Source organism: Sapajus apella, unplaced genomic scaffold, assembly GCF_009761245.1.
Source record: "Sapajus apella isolate SASKATOON/1434 unplaced genomic scaffold, GSC_monkey_1.0 scaffold7, whole genome shotgun sequence".
In the NCBI taxonomy this organism is placed as follows: Eukaryota; Metazoa; Chordata; class Mammalia; order Primates; family Cebidae; genus Sapajus; species Sapajus apella.
In genome coordinates this window covers 1,829,158-1,844,699 of record NW_022436947.1, presented here as the reverse complement: position 1 = coordinate 1,844,699, position 15,542 = coordinate 1,829,158, and the positions used below count along the sequence as shown (strand labels likewise).

The following is a 15,542-nucleotide window of genomic DNA, read 5'->3' as shown; positions in this document are numbered from 1 at the left end:
TAGGCTTGGCAGGAGGCAAGTGTCCAGGAATTTATCCATTTCTTCCAGGTTTATTAGTTTGTGTGCATAGAGTTGTTTGTAATAATCTCTGATGATGGTTTGAATTTCTGTGGAATCTGTGGTGATATCCCCTTTATTGTTTTTTATTGCATCAATTTGGTTATTCTCTCTTTTCTTTTTTATTAATCTGGCTAGTGGTCTATTTTGTTGATCTTTTCAAAAAACCAGCTCCTGGATTTATTGATTTTTTTGAAGGGTTTTTTGTGTCTCTATCTCCTTCAGTTCTGCTCTGATCTTAGCTATTTCTTGTCTTCTGCTAGACTTTGAGTTTTTTTGATCTTGCTCCTCTAACTCTTTCAGTTTTGACGATAGGGTGTCAATTTTTGATCTCTCCTTGCTTCTCATGTGGGCACTTATTGCTATATATTTTCCTCTAGAGACTGCTTTAAATGTGTCCCAGAGATTCTGGTATGTTGTGTCTTCATTCTCGTTAGTTTCGAAGAACATCTTTATTTCTGCCTTCATTTCATTGTTTATCCAGTCAACATTCAAGAGCAAGTTGTTCAGTTTCCATGAAGCTGTGCGGTTCTGAGTTAGTTTTTGAATCCTGAGTTCTAACTTGATTGCACTGTGGTCTGAGAGACTGTTTGTTACGATTTCCATTCTTTTGCATTTGCTGAGGAGTGATTTACTCCCAATTATGTGGTCAATTTCAGAGTAGGTGTGATGTGGTGCTGGGAAGAATGTATATTCTGTGGCTTTGGGGTGGAGAGTTCTGTAAATATCTATTAGGTTTGCTTGGTCCAGGTCTGAGTTCAAGTCCTGGATATCCTTGTTAATTTTCTGACTGGTTGATCTGTCTAATGTTGACAATGGGGTGTTAAAGTCTCCCACTATTATAGTGTGGGAGTCTAAGTCTCTTTGTAAGTCATTAAGAACTTGCCTTATCTATCTGGGTTCTCCTGTATTGGGTGCGTATATATTTAGGATCGTTAGCTCTTCTTGTTGCATTGATCCTTTTACCATTATGTAATGTCCCTGTTTGTCTCTTATGATCTTTGTTGCTTTAAAGTCTAATTTATCAGAGATAAGAATTGCAACTCCTGCTTTTTTTTTGCTCTCCATTTGCTTGGTAAATCTTGCTCCATCCCTTTATTTTGAGCCTCTGTGTATCCTTGCATGTGAGATGGGTTTCCTGGATACAGCACACCGATGGGTTTTGTCTTTTTATCCAACTTGCCAGTCTGTGTCTTTTGATTGGGGCATTTAGTCCATTTACATTTAGGGTTAATATTGTTATGTGTGAATTTGGTACTGCCATTTTGGTGCTAGCTGGCTGTTTTGCCCTTTAGTTGAGCTGGTACTTGTTGTTCCTTTATATGTGTAGAGCCTCTTTCAGGAGCTCTTGTAGAGCTGGCCTGGTGGTGACGAAATCTCTGAGTACTTGCATGTTCCTAAAGGATTTTATTTTTCCTTCACTTATGAAGCTTAGTTTGGCTGGATAGGAGATTCTGGGTTGAAAGTTCTTTTCTTTAAGGATGTTGAATATTGGCCCCCATTCTCTTCTGGCTTGTAGGGTTTCTGCTGAGAGATCTGCTGTGAGTCTGATGGGCTTCCCTTTATGGGTAACCCGACCTTTCTCTCTGGCTGCCCTTAGTATTTTCTCCTTCATTTCGACCCTGGTGAATCTGACGATTATGTGCCTTAGGGTTGCTCTTCTTGACGAATATCTTTGTGGTGTTCTCTGTATTTCCTGGACTTGAATGTTTGCCTGCCTTGCTAGGTTGGGGAAGTTTTCCTGGATAATATCCTGAAGAGTATTTTCCAGCTTGGATTCATTCTCTTCGTCGCATTCGGGTACGCCTATCAAACGTAGATTAGGTCTTTTCACATAGTCCCACATTTCTTGGAGACTTTGTTCATTCCTTTTTGCCCTTTTTTCTCCAGTCTTGCCTTCCCGTTTTATTTCATTGAGTTGATCTTCGACCTCTGATATCCTTTCTTCTGCTTGGTCCATTCGTCTGTTGATACTTGTGCATGCTTCACGAAGTTCTCGTGTTGCGTTTTTCAGCTCCATCAATTCACTTATATTCCTTTCTATTTTGTCCATTCTTGTTAGCATTTCGTCAAATCTTTTTTCAAGGTTCTTAGTTTCTTGGCATTTGGTTAGAACATGTTCTTTAAGTTCACAGAAGTTTCTTACTACCCACCTTCTGAAGTCTGATTCTGTCATTTCATCACACTCGTTCTCCATCCAACCTTGTTCCCTTGCTGGTGAGGAGTTGTGATCCCTTTTAGGAGGAGAGGTGTTCTGGTTTCGGGTGTTTTCATCCTTTTTGCGCCAGTTTCTTCCCATCTTTAAGGATTTATCCACCTGTCGACTTTGTAGTTTCTGGCTTTCAGATTGGGTCTCAAATCTTTCAGATTGACGTTCTGTTTGTTGATGATGAGGTTATTTCTGTTTCTTGGTTTTCCTTCTGACAGTCTGGCCCCCCTGCTGTAGGTCTGCTGAGGTTCACTCCAGGCCCTGCTTGCCTGGGGTTCACCTGCAGCAGCTGTTGAACAGCAAGGGTTGTTACCAGTTTTCTTCTTCTGCTATCTTTGTCCCAGAAGGATACCCGCCTAGTGTCAATCTGATCTCTCTTTTATGAGGTGTCTTTTTGGATATATAGGGGTCAGGGAGCTGCTTGAGGAGATGGTCTCTTCTTTATAGGAGCTCAAACGGTGAGCTGCGAGCTCTGTTGTTGTTCATTCAGAGCTGCTAGGCAGGTACTTTTAGGTCTGCTGCAGCAGAACTCATAAACTGCTTTTTGTTCCCAGGTGCTCTGTCCCAGGGATTTAGGGCTTTATTTATGAGTTTCCGTTATGCTGCTGCCTTCTTTTTTTTTTTTTTTTTTTTTTCCTTCAGACCTGCCCAGCCCAGCAAGGAGGCAGCCTAGTCACTGTCGGCCTATAGCAGCTTTGCTGAGCTGCTGTGGGCTCCGCCCCACTGCCGAGTGAACTTCCCTGCAGTCCTGTTTATATGGGTGTAGTTAGAACTGCTTTGGCGATGGTGGCCCGCCTCTGTTGGGGTGGAGTCTCTGCTGTGGCGGGTTGCCTTGGCAACGGCGGGCTGCCTCAGCAATGGCGGGTTGCCTTGGCAACGGCGGGCTGCCGCCCCTCCCCCACAGAGCTGGACCGTCCCGGGTTCAGCTGCGCTTGCTTGGAAACTCTCAATCCAGAGTTTCTGGTTGCTGTTCTTTTGTGGGGGTGGGACCAGCCGAGCCTGATCGCCTGGCTCCCTGCCTCAGAGCCTTTTTTAAGTTGGTGTTCCAGTCGCCTGTTGAAGAGGCGCCGGGGTCTGTTTGTTTTCCCCTGCGGCCACTCACTGCGCTGGCTTAAACAGCGGCACTGAGGTTTGTGGCGCTTTTTTTTCTTTTTTTTGCCCTGGAATCTACTGTCCTGGTTCTCTGCTCAGTCCCCTTTTTGAACCAGCGTATGGGCGACTTCCCGTGGCTCCAATCGCCAGCCTAAAGGGCCCCCGGACCAGTGTATTTTGTACGGAGAACCGCGGCTCCGGGGCGCCGACAAAGCAGCCGCGCGGGGCAAAGCAGCGGCGCTGGCCGGCACAGCCGCGCTGGCGACCGTGGAGCACCTCTGCCCGGGAGTTTCCTAGCCTGTGGGCAATAAAAACACGGCGTCCACTCACCCTCTGCGCTTTCACTGGGAGCTGCAATCCTGAGCTGTTCCTAAACGGCTATCTTCGACTAAAATGTTAATGTTGAATTTAGCCGTTGAGAACACCGTACATACTGATATGCAAATTTATTGAAGGATCAATCAAGGTACTTTGCATCCTTCAATCTAGTCAGGTTGACACTCAGTATTAACCCTCACAGCAGCCTTAGGTAACTAATTCAGCTTTCTGTTTTCTCAGTTAGATGTGAATGAAGATCACGAGCTGAAGGTGGGCCTACAGTGAGAGTAGGAAAGGAGAAGATATGATCCAGTTGTCTGTGATGAAAAGACCAAGTCTACCAGTAAAACGAAGGATTATCAGACAATGGTAAGTCCTGTTTAAGTTTGAAGATCATACATTAAATTTAAAGCAGTCAGCCAATTATGTGATTGATTTTTTTTTTTTTTTCCCCAACAGAGGTCAGTTGCTTCTGAGTTGCAAAGAAGTTAGGTTCAACATGGATTGGGGTTTTGGCTTTTGCATTCAGTGGCAGGAGACCAATGCATGTGTTAAGGGCCTTTGCAAAGGAGGAATTGTTTTAGTAGATTATGAAACCAGTCTGGGCATGGAAGGAAAGAGACAGTGAAGAAAGTGTAAGGGACAGTGTGAAAGGTCAGAGATTGGAAATCTGAAATAAATCAAAACATGGTTGCAGTGGTGCTGAAAAGCTAAGGAAGACACATACCTAATAAATTAATACACAACAAAGATTATTTATTAATAAAATTATACAAATAACAATGAAGACATAAAAGTAAAAGAGCTTGGAGGATAGACGGTGGTGATTTGAGATGTTATTTGAAATGTGATAAGGTTTTGCTGATGAGGAAATTAAATCCTTATTTAAGGAGTGAACCTGTTGTTTGAAAAATACCCCTGTGCTGTTTACGGAAAGACAGTCACTTTGGGTCAGGCCTCTTTTGTTCTGGGAAGAATCACTGTGGAAGCCTATTTACTGTGTATAATGTGCATTATGTATTTGTATATGCTGCTCTTCTAGTCTTGGAGGCAACTGGATCATATCTTCTCCTGAATGCTAAATTCGTCTCCTAGGACCATCATAACAAATGTGGGAGTCCATTGTCTGAACAATCACAGAACATGACATTGTTATTTTGTAGCTTGACCATGGCTGCCCTCCTAGTGAAGCAGGAGCAGCTGCGAGAAAGACCTCTTGGACACCGAACTAGGAAGGAAGGAGTGATTTATTTCAGTGGGGAGCAAGGTGCATAGCTGCCCAATAGCCAAACTCACCTAACAAAGAGAAGCTCTGCATTTCTATAGGCTTACAACTCTAGATATTACACGTGAAAGGGTCTTCGGTTTACAGTTTTAGAGATTACATATGAAAAGGGTCTTGGTCCATGGAGTAGGCATGGGGTGGGGGTTTGATCTTGTTGAAGTGAAAACAATGCCTTCCGGAAAGATTCCCCCATGCCTTGCCTGCTATCTGCAGGAAGGTGATTAAGGTGGCGCCCAGTCAGCCAGCCTTTACTTCTATTGAAATGCAGTGTGGAAGTTAAGGGGGAGGTGGTCTTAGATGCTTGGGTCTCCTTCCTCATTCCCAGCTTTGAGAACCTCACCTATAACATTAGTGAGAGTTCTCACTCTTATTTTTATGATCCTCTGAAGAAACTGATTGATAATGACACATATAAAACATTTGTGATGTGGTTCTCTGGTCTATTACGGTAGTAAAGAATTTCTTAGCCATTTAGAGGAATAAGGGGGGGAAAACAGGGGAGTAGCAAACGAACACCTACTATTGTTACCACGCTTATGATGAGGGTCTTTAATCCTCTCAAGGTTGAGAACCAATCTTTAAGAACTCAGGGTTGAATTTGTGCCATACCTGCACAGGCACATGTGCCAGTTTGGTCATATTCTTAACTGTGTGACCCTGGTCATCTATGTGTAGACGGCAGTCAGTTAGTCTGAATTTTTCACAGACTCTTCTGTTAGCTGCTAGCGAATAATCTAAGGCCAACCAGTTCTGATAAATCGCATTTCTTATCTGAGTTTCTTATCCGGCCAAAATGGACCAAGCTTTGCCCATTTCATTAACGAGTATTTCCAAGGCAGCCTGCAACTGGATATGATTGAGCATATAGATAGGAGTCTGGTGTTCCCATGAGCCATTCCCCACCCATGTGGCCAGCTCATAGTACTCAATAATTCTTTCCGGTGCCCACTTAGCATTTTCCCATTCACCTATCTTTAGACTTCTTTTCTCCTGGGCGGAGTAGACTAGATGTCCTAACAGCCCACCTGTCTTGGCAGACAATAGGAAAAAGGAAGGCTTAATGGTGCCTATGACACAGCTACCTGTCCATCTTTCAGGCAGTTGTACATATGCTCTGTGTCCACATATCCAGTACAACCCAGCCCGGGCCGTCCCGTTTCTCCGATACCCAGGATGGTTCCAAGCATCCTGTAATTTTGGAAATCTTAGGAGGGGGTTTTTTGCTGTGTAGTTTGAGCTCCACCAGGTTGCAGTGTCCACTGTTCCATTATACAGTCACTGCCCTAGGCAGCTAAGCTTTCCTAACATAACCACTGTGAAGTCTTTTCCTTCTCTGTTCCAACAGTATTGTCCAATAATCAGATCCTTTAAAACCCAGAAACTGTTGGTTTGAATTCTTTGAACTGAGGTCAGGTCAGGGACAGGATCAGAGGATAATAACTCACGGGCTTCCCATGGCCACCAATGACCCATAGTAGTTCCTCCACATACACAGCAAGAAGTGACATTAAGGGAATGGGCTACATTTTCAGCAAGTTGGAGGAACAAGTTCTTTGTCTTTTTCAGAAGTCCCAGCACTGGCTTATTTAATATATTTTAGAAGGGCTGGTACGCTGGCTGGGCTGAGCGTTTTTGGATTTTCCCTGAACCTGGATACTGACTCTGGGATCAAGCCCTTTCCCATCAATTCCTAGCATTACACTCTACCCTTTTTCCCATTTAGGGTCTTGGGGGTTTGTGATCATTAATTCTACTGGGTTACAATGTCCCGAGACACAGGGGACATTACCCCATGGAATGGTGTCCCTTCCTTTTACAAGGCAAACAGGATCATTTTTATCTTTTCAAGTGGCCCAGATGAGGCATGATCGATAAGTGCATTCGCTGCACCCGTAGGTTCTCTGGCAGATATACTGATGCTCTTTTGTGTAACTTTGTTCCCATCCGAGGGAACCATAGCCTCCTCAACTGGAATGATAGGCACTGATGGCTGCACTTGCATCAGACCTTAGGGTGACCTGTTTTGGGCTTCCCTTCTCCTCTGTTTTAGCTATTAGTAGGGCTGTTCCATCGCCCTGTTAGGAGTTTAATTTTAAAAGTCGTATGCATGGGGGTTTTGATGGATTGTAACAGACATCAGGCTGTCCATCCCCTGGATTACACACCTTATACTGAATACCATTATATAAGCAGGTTCCCTTCTGTGTCCCTGCACATTCATAATAACTGTAGAATGAAACAATGGCAGTAACTTTACGTCTTACCTCAGTTACCTGGTGTACACACTGACAGCATTCTTCAAAATCAGTTAATGTCCCTACTGTACAAGTCCAAATACTAAGAAGAATAAGTCCCACAATGAACTTCCTCGTGCTTCGGCTGTGTGTGGACCAGCCAGCTTCCGGGATGTGGCTGGAGCAGGGCTTGTTGTCCATCTCCAGGTGATTCTGCAGTCATTCTCTGGGCCTGGTCTAGCTTCCCAAGTTTCAGCTGCTGCTGGTTTCACACAGCTGCGGTGGATCCAGGCTGAGACTCCCTCTACCTTTACGGCTATGGGAGTGGTCAGGATCACGGTCTGGAGTCCTTTCCACCATGGCTTCAGAGGGGCCACATTCCAGTCCTTTATTCACACGCAATCACCTGGTGAGAAAGGGTGAACTGGGGAGAATGTGCTTATAGGACATCTCTCATTTACCCAGGTTGAAATATCCTGAGTGATTTTCCCTAGAGCTTGTAACTGTCGTCCTAGCTCAGTCTCTCCCCACTCCTGAGGAGTTCCCGGGAGTGCCCGCAGTATGGGAGGGGGCCTATGATATAAGACTTCATAGGGGGAATATCCTGTCTTCTTAGAGGGAGTACATCTAATTTTGACTAACACCAAGGGAGGTGCCTGCACCCACTTTATTCCTGTTCCCTGACACATTTTCCCTAAGTTATTTTTGATGGTCCAGTTCATTCTCTTCACCTTTCTGGAGCTCTGTGGTCAGTAGGCAGCATGCAGTTTCCAGCTAATACTCAAGGTTATTGCTGTTTTCTGGATCAAATTTGCCACAAATGCAGGTCTGTTGTCTGATCCAATGTGCAGTGGCAGTCCAAACGCAGGAATGAGGTCTCAAAGCAGCACACGGGTTACTTCATGGGCCTTCTGGCACCAGGGGCAAAATGGCAGGGCTTAAGGTGTTGCACAGACTTCAGTGGTGATGCGGGATTTTCACTTTAGCAGGCTCAGGTATTTAGTTGGCCTAGCATTTGTTAACCAGTGATGTCCGTTGGTATTCATTAGAGTCACTACTGTGTGGGGTGCTTTGATATTTAAATTTTGCCCCAAGGCTCATGTTAGAACTTCCAACTGTCACTTTTCTCTTTCTGACACATACAGTGTAAGAGGCTCTGTTAAGTCAGATAGCCCCAAAAGCCGGGGCTGGTAAAAGTTTCGCTTTCAGTTCCTGCCACTGCTGGGGTCCCCATTTAAGGGGTTTATGTCTCCCCCTCCTTTGTCATTTTTTTGTAGGGGTTTGGCCAGTACTGTGAAGTTTGGAATCCACAATTTACAGAAACCCACGGCTCCTAGGAACTCTCTCACCTGCCTTTTAGTTTTGGGTTCTGGCAGGTTGCAAATGACTTGTTTCCTTTCTGCTCCTAGGCTGCACTCTCCCTGCTGGATGGTGAACTCCAGATATCACATTTGCTGTTGGTAAATCTGGGCTTTCTCTTTAGACACTTCATACCCACAGTCCTCCAGGTGCCAAAGTAAGGCATCCATTTATTTAGCACACCCAATTGCCGTGGGGTGTCCCAATAAAAAGTCACCAGCATATTGGAGCAGCATGCAGCCTAAGTCCTTAGCAAGAAACTTTTGGAGGTCATGGGCTAGTGCCTTCCCAAAGATGGTGGGAGAGTTCTTGAACCCCTGGGGTAGCTGGGTTCAGGTGTACCGGGTGGTTACACCTGTTTCTGGATTTTCCCATTGAAAAGCAAAGAGCTTCTGACTCTCCGAGGCCAGCCTGATGCTAAAGAAAGCATCCTTTAAGTCCAAGCAGATGAACCAACTGTCCTCCGCTGGCAATAATCCCAGCAGTGTGTATGGGTTAGGCACAGTTGGGTGCAAAGTCACTGTGGCCTGATTAACGGGACACAAGTCCTGCACTGGCCTGTAGTCACTGGTCCCCAGTTTAGGAACAGGTAAGAGGTGGGTGTTCCACGGAGATTGGCAAGGAACTATAAATAGTCCCTTAAGTGCTTTAGGTGGACCTGAATTCCTGTTAGGGCCTCTCCGGGAATTGGATATTGCTTTTGCCTAACCGGCTGAGCCCCAGGCTTGACTGTTAATGAGCACAGGGGCCTGGCAGACTGTCCTCTGCCTGGACCTGTGGCCATTGCTTGGCTAGAGCAAGGGGTTAATTTTTGTTTTGGTTAGGAAGAGTTGCCACCCCACCTCCGGAGAGACTGTGAGAGCCTTGATAATGCCTGCCTGAGGCAGTTTTAGCAGTAGTCCTTAGTTTGCATAACAAGTCTCTCCCCAAGGGGTCTAGGGGCAGTCCGGCAAGTACAAGAACTTCTGTGTAACTTTATGGCCTCCCACCAAACAGGTCCAAGGCAAACAGAAAGACTGTTTTTCTAACACCCCAGTAGCTCCAGCAATATTGGTTATTTCCTTTGATGGGGGGGGTTACAGGACTGTTATCTGGACTATGGGCTCTTTGGGGACATATGATCCCGACCCCCCTTCAGTCCAGTGGCCCTTCCATTAGACTGAACAGAGCTCCTCCACTTTCATCTGAATCCTCATGCTTAGGATCACCATTTTCCTGTTAACTGGGGCACTTGTCCTTCCAATGCCTCACTTCCCTACAGTAAGCGCACTGGGCATGCTGCAGGCACGGGCAAGCAGACTGAGTGGCTTTCCAGGAGCCCCCTTTTCCCACCTTCTTGGGGGCCCTCCTTTAATAGCAGCATCTATCAAGTTAGCATTTCATCGAGCCTGACGCTCATTTTCTCTACAACTTTCTCTACTGCTTAACTGCTTCTCGGTTCACAAACACCTGGTTAGCTATTTCCAATAACTGTGAAGTATTCATGCCCACAAATCCTGCCTGCCTCTGTAGCTTTCTCCTAATGTCTTCTGCATACTGACTGACTAATGTCATATTTATCACGTGTTGGTTTTCGAGGCTGTCAGGACAAATGGAGTATACATGCTATAGGCCTTGCACAGCCTTTCATAAAATCGTGCAGGACTTTCCTCTTCTCCTTGAGTAACCTCAGAGACTTTGTTAATGTCTGTAGCCTTCTGGGCTCCCTTTTTTAATCCTTCCACTAAGGCCTCTCTGTCCCAGATTAGCCTCTGCATGCCCTCCGGAGTGTTTGGATCCCACTGGGGATCAGTCTCCAGTAACTACACCCTGACATATTCTTGGGGGTTCTGGTAATCTGCAGGAACATGCTCCTCCAACCATTTGGAAGTGGCTTGGAGTACACTCCACCTTTTGTCCATGTTAAAAAGCTATATAAGCAGCTGGTGGCAATCAGCCCAAGTGGGGTTATAAGTCTGAATAATAGTTTGCAGTAGGTCAATGAAAGCTTGTGGCTTCTCCGTATAAGATGGTTTGTTATTTTTCCAGTTGATAAGATCAGCCAAGGTGAACAGCAGGTACATGAAAACCCGCCTTTCTACCTTGTGGCCATCCTCATCCACTCCTGTATACCTCTGCTCTCTTAAAGGCATCTACACCTCTGCCTTGGGTGGCAGACGGGCTGCCAGAGGGGGAATTCCTCCCAGGAAGCAGGTGGCAATGGGAGGAGTTCCTTCGCATTCTCTTTTTTCTACTCCAGGTGGTTTAGGGGTGTGCATTTCTAGTGAGGTGCTGCAGCTTCAGGCCCAAGGGCAGGGAGTCCTTGAGGAGGAGGGGGCATTATTGGCAAAAACTCTTCTACTGTCAGTTTGGCCAGGACCTTAGGAGCTGGTGTCTCTGCCACTGAATCTGCCAGGACCTTGGGAGTCCTTGTCTCTTGGCGGGTGGAGTGGGGTTTTTTCCTAGCTGTCTGTCCTTTCACCACCAGCACAGCTGCTGCCTATCCTCTTAACCACTAACTAACTGTAACCACAAATCAATGTACGGAATTTGATCCAGGTGTTCTGGTTTGCTGCATATAACCTCATGCCATACTTTGGAGACAAGAGACCCATCCAGGGTCCCCTCTGAGGGCCAGTTCACCCCAAATGCTGGCCAGTCTACCTCACCTAAAGTCCTTAGCTTTCCTGCTGTCATAGTTACTCCATAGTCCCCACTGAATCTCTTCTTGAAATTTTTCAGCATGGTCCCTAAAGGAGTGGGCTTGTTATGAGTGTGACCCATGTTTACGCACAGAAAGACAGTCCTCACGGTTTAAAGAGGGTTACTCTGCTCACAGCAGTTCCCACCCATCAAGACACACTACACACTCCGATTCACATTCACTTCAGGCTGGTGGAATCGCCTTTCTTTCTTATTTCAGACGCTACTTGGTATGAGAGAGACTGTTAACCCTCTCACAACACCTAGATTGTGAGAGCTCCTCCGTTTAGTCTTATGTGGACATCTCTAATTCCAACCAGCCCCACAAGTTGCTCGGAGCTTAGGGCCCCCTCTAATGGGCCTGCTGCTCCCACGGCTGATGAGTCCAGTTGGACCCCTCCACTCACTCACACAATTGCTCTCCTCCCTCCACCCAAATCAAAATCATAATCCAAACTTCCAAGGTTAGGTACAGAAAGAGAGAGAGAAAGGGCCAAGTTCAAGAGCGCCAAATCTGGCACACGTGGGTCATCAGGCCATGCTTCCCCCAAAGGAGGTGGGCAAATTTCCCTGGATCGATCCTACCGTGTTTCTTTGTCCAGACTGTCTAAGTACCCATTCCTTCTCGGTGTTCAGCCACTGGGTGGATCCACACTGCGGGGGCTTCCTGGTTCTGCTCTGATAAGGCTTTCCACCAGGCCAATACCTGCCCGGGAGCACTCTCAGGAATCGTGTCACCCAAGCAGGCGGGAGCCCCCCACAGGGATGCTCTGAAGGGCTAGGCAAACTGCCTGAAAGCCTGTGCTGGCTGTCCGCCAACGAAAATTGGTTTCCAGTCAGGGAACCAAAATGAAGCAGGAGCGGCCGCAAGAAAGACCTCTCGGACACTGAGCTAGGAAGGAAGGAGTGATTTATTTCAGCCGGGAGCAAGTCACACAGCTGCCCAATAGCCAAGCTCACCTAACAAAGAGAAATTTTGCCTTTATATAGGCTTACAACTCTAGATATTACACGTGAAAGAGTCTTGACTTTACAGTTTTAGAGATTACATATGAAAAGGGTCTTGGTCCATGGAGTAGGCATGGGATGGGGGTTTGATCTTGTTGAAGTAAAAACAATGCCTTCCGGAAAGATTCCCCCATACCATGCCTACTATCTATAGGAAGGCGATTAAGGTGGCACCCGGTCAGCCAGCCTTTACTTCTATTGAAATGCAGTGTGGAAGTTAAGGGGAAGGTGATCTTAGATGCTTGGGTCTCCTTCCTCGGTAGTAACTCACATTGTACAGGGCTGGTCTCTGAGGAAGAGCAGGGATCAGTTTTAACAGGGGGTAAGGAACTTCCTGGAGCAAAGAGAGAAGCATGCTTCCTTTCTATTTCAGGTCCACTTCTCTAAAGCAGACTGAGATGTTGATTCTTGTGCGAGTTATTTATTAAGGAAGTGCTCCCAGGAGAAGCTGGTTTAAGAATGGGAGAAGCCAGGGAGGTAATAGGGAGAAGACAAGCAACGTCCCAGCCTCAGCCTGAACACAAAGGGACCTCTGGAATGTATAGTGGACTGCTGTTCTTGGCAGCAGTTGTGTTCTGTAAAGTTGCTGTGGACATTTAGTGAAACTGAAACATTGCTCCTAGGGGAAATACGGGACTAGGTTCCTGTGAGTGTCTGATCACATACTTGTCAACTGATCGATACACAACCTTGTTTTATGTGTGTTTCTATTTAAAGACACTTTATTTAATAGTGTTAATTCATTAGCGTTGACTTCATGGATGATAGCACTATAACTCATGCCTGAAGAAAGCTTACCCAACACATGTGTTTTCTCTGTGAGGCACATCACAGCCTGCTCAAACTGAGGAACACCACACAGCACTTTAGCACTGCTCTTGGTGCCATTGCAAACAGCAAAATCATCCACAAAAAACACAGCAATGCAAAAACTGCAGCACTAAATAGACCTCAAAAAGGACACTTGTTATGAGAGCTGAAACAAGGCAAGAAGGTTGCCTTGCTCAACCTCAGCTGCTGTAGTGCTCTCAATTTTTTTCACTGCTCTGGGTACATCCAAAAACGACAGTGAAAACACCATATGTATTGATTTGGGAGTTACAGATAAATTTTAGTGCTTAGGCAAATTTGCATATACAGAATCTGCGAATAATGGGGATTGACTGTAAATCTTTCCCTGAGTTTGTCCCTCCTCTAGGCTGTCATGCTACTCCAGCATTGGCAAAGGTCTGTAGGCTAGTGTGCATGGGGGCAGAAGTAAAGTCCTAGGTCCTTCGGGCTCTGCACCCGCTTCTGCACCTGGACAGAGTGTATCCAGTAGCCCAAGGGCAGCCCTCTGAAGAGTTTTGACGTAGGCCTTCGAAGCAAAGCTTGCAAACGGGCACACCCTCAGGGCAAAAGGAACCCAAAGGCATTTAGGCAGAGCAGATGGTGTCCACAGTGTGTGCTGTGGGTCAAGTCACAGGAACATCACTCATGGGTGGAGATAATCCCCACAGAGGGAAGGGGAAGTCTGTGCTGCTGCTGCCCGAGGCTTGATGCCAAAACTGGGACAGTGTGTGACCCCTGGGACCGGACTTCAGAGCTGTTGCAGTGATGACTCTAGCACATTACTTATTTCCTTGTCTGTGGTCTCCACTCTGACAGAAGGGACCCTGCCTTTTTCCATGGACCCCCACCCCTCGCCTACCTAGTTCAGTACTTGATATTCAGTAAATATTTGAGGAAAGAAAAAATAACAACCATCACTCATCCCACCACCCACGTGGAGCCCATATTCATCCCTGGGGATTTGTTTTGGACTTGAGTGGGGCTAGAAGCGCGGCTTGCAGATTGCATGTAGCCTAAGGTGAAGTGGTCGTTTGGAGGTTGCAGGGAGGCTGATGGCTCTGTAAGGAGCCCTGTCTCTCACTGGCCATCACTCCCGTGGCTGGGGGATCTCCATAGATAATGTGGTAGAGAGAAACATGGCTTTTGTTTTTGTTTTTAACATGGCTTTATCAACTTAGTTGTCAATCTGGGGAATGTATACATGTATACTTGAGCCAGTCAGGTTAGAGATGGAATTGTGTTCCCTGCCCCCAAAATTCCTATGTTGAAGTCCTAACCCCTGTTACCTCAGAATATAACCGTATTTGAAGGTGGGGTCTGTAAAGATGTGATTAAATCAAAAAGAAGTAATTAGAGTGGGTAAGAAGTAATTCAATGACAGGTGTCCTTGTAAGAAGAGGAAATTTGGGCCAGGCATGATGGCTTACACCTGTAATCCCAGCACTTTGGAAGGCCGAGGCAGGTGGATCACTTGAGGTCAGAGTTCGAGACCAGCCTGGCCAACAGAACAAAACCCCATCTCCATTAAAACTATAAAAATTATTTAGGCATGCTGGTGCATGCCTGTGATAGCAGCTACTCAGGAGGCTGAGGCAGGAGAATTGCTTGAACCAGGAGGCGGAAGTTGCAGTGAGCTGAGATCAGAAGAAGAGAACAGGCAGATCTTCACCTCCCATTGGCAAGAAGAGCTGAGAAGGAACCGGTCTTTGGAGTGCCAAGGTCCCTCCCCTACCCCACAGGCTGGCCAAAGTTGACCTTCCTGCCCTCAACCCTCCAACATTATTATTCATGACTGAATAGCAGGCTTTGGGAGAACCGCTGGGTGACTGAGCCGTTGATTGAAGGCTGTGCCCTAGAGTGAAATCAGTCCTTGGTAGAAGGGGTTGGTATTCTAATAAGAGGTGGGTGTGGAGATTTTGAGGAGTAGGGATTTTGAGGAGTGGAAGATTTGTGTTGGGTAGTTTCCATCTGCCCTGCTAGGTCCACTTTCCACTTTCCTGCATTCTGCTCTGTGCTCCCAGAGGCTGACCTCGATGGATGGGTCAGAAGCATCTCCAGCTGACCATCTTCCAGGGAGACCACCTATGCCAGGAGCTGGCAGGTGATCAGAGAGGAGAGGAGAGTGCGAATGGGCACACAGAACCCGGGCTTTTCCTTGAGAGGCTGGTCATTTCCTTGTGCCAGAGGCGACAGCTTCCATCTGGAGGCCAGCTCCACACAGCTCTTCCTCAGCATCCTGGTAACTTCTTTCCCCAGACCGTCAGCGAGGGTAAGGGCTCCTCTTTGCTGCTAACCCCAGGAGGCTGCCTGTCCCTTTTTGCTTTCTCTAACCCCTGCTCACTCCATTGTAAATAATCTTAAACTCCCCAGTCAGGCAGCTGGAAGTGCCATCTGCATATTCCAGGGAACCCTGGCAGAGAACAAACCAAAAGCAGAGAGAAGGTCCTGAAAAGGAAGCAAGGCCAGG

General features: G+C 46.5%; 1 long non-coding RNA gene across 1 annotated transcript in view; it reads left to right on the top strand.

Moving 5' to 3' along the window:
- Positions 1–13,160, top strand: part of LOC116549924 — a 35,666-nt gene extending 22,506 nt beyond the window's left edge. The window contains exons 2-3 of the long non-coding RNA XR_004268153.1: positions 3,917–4,045; positions 8,605–13,160. This is a non-coding gene — a long non-coding RNA (uncharacterized LOC116549924). The remainder of the gene's footprint in view (positions 1–3,916; positions 4,046–8,604) is intronic.
- Positions 13,161–15,542: the final 2,382 nt, after the last annotated feature.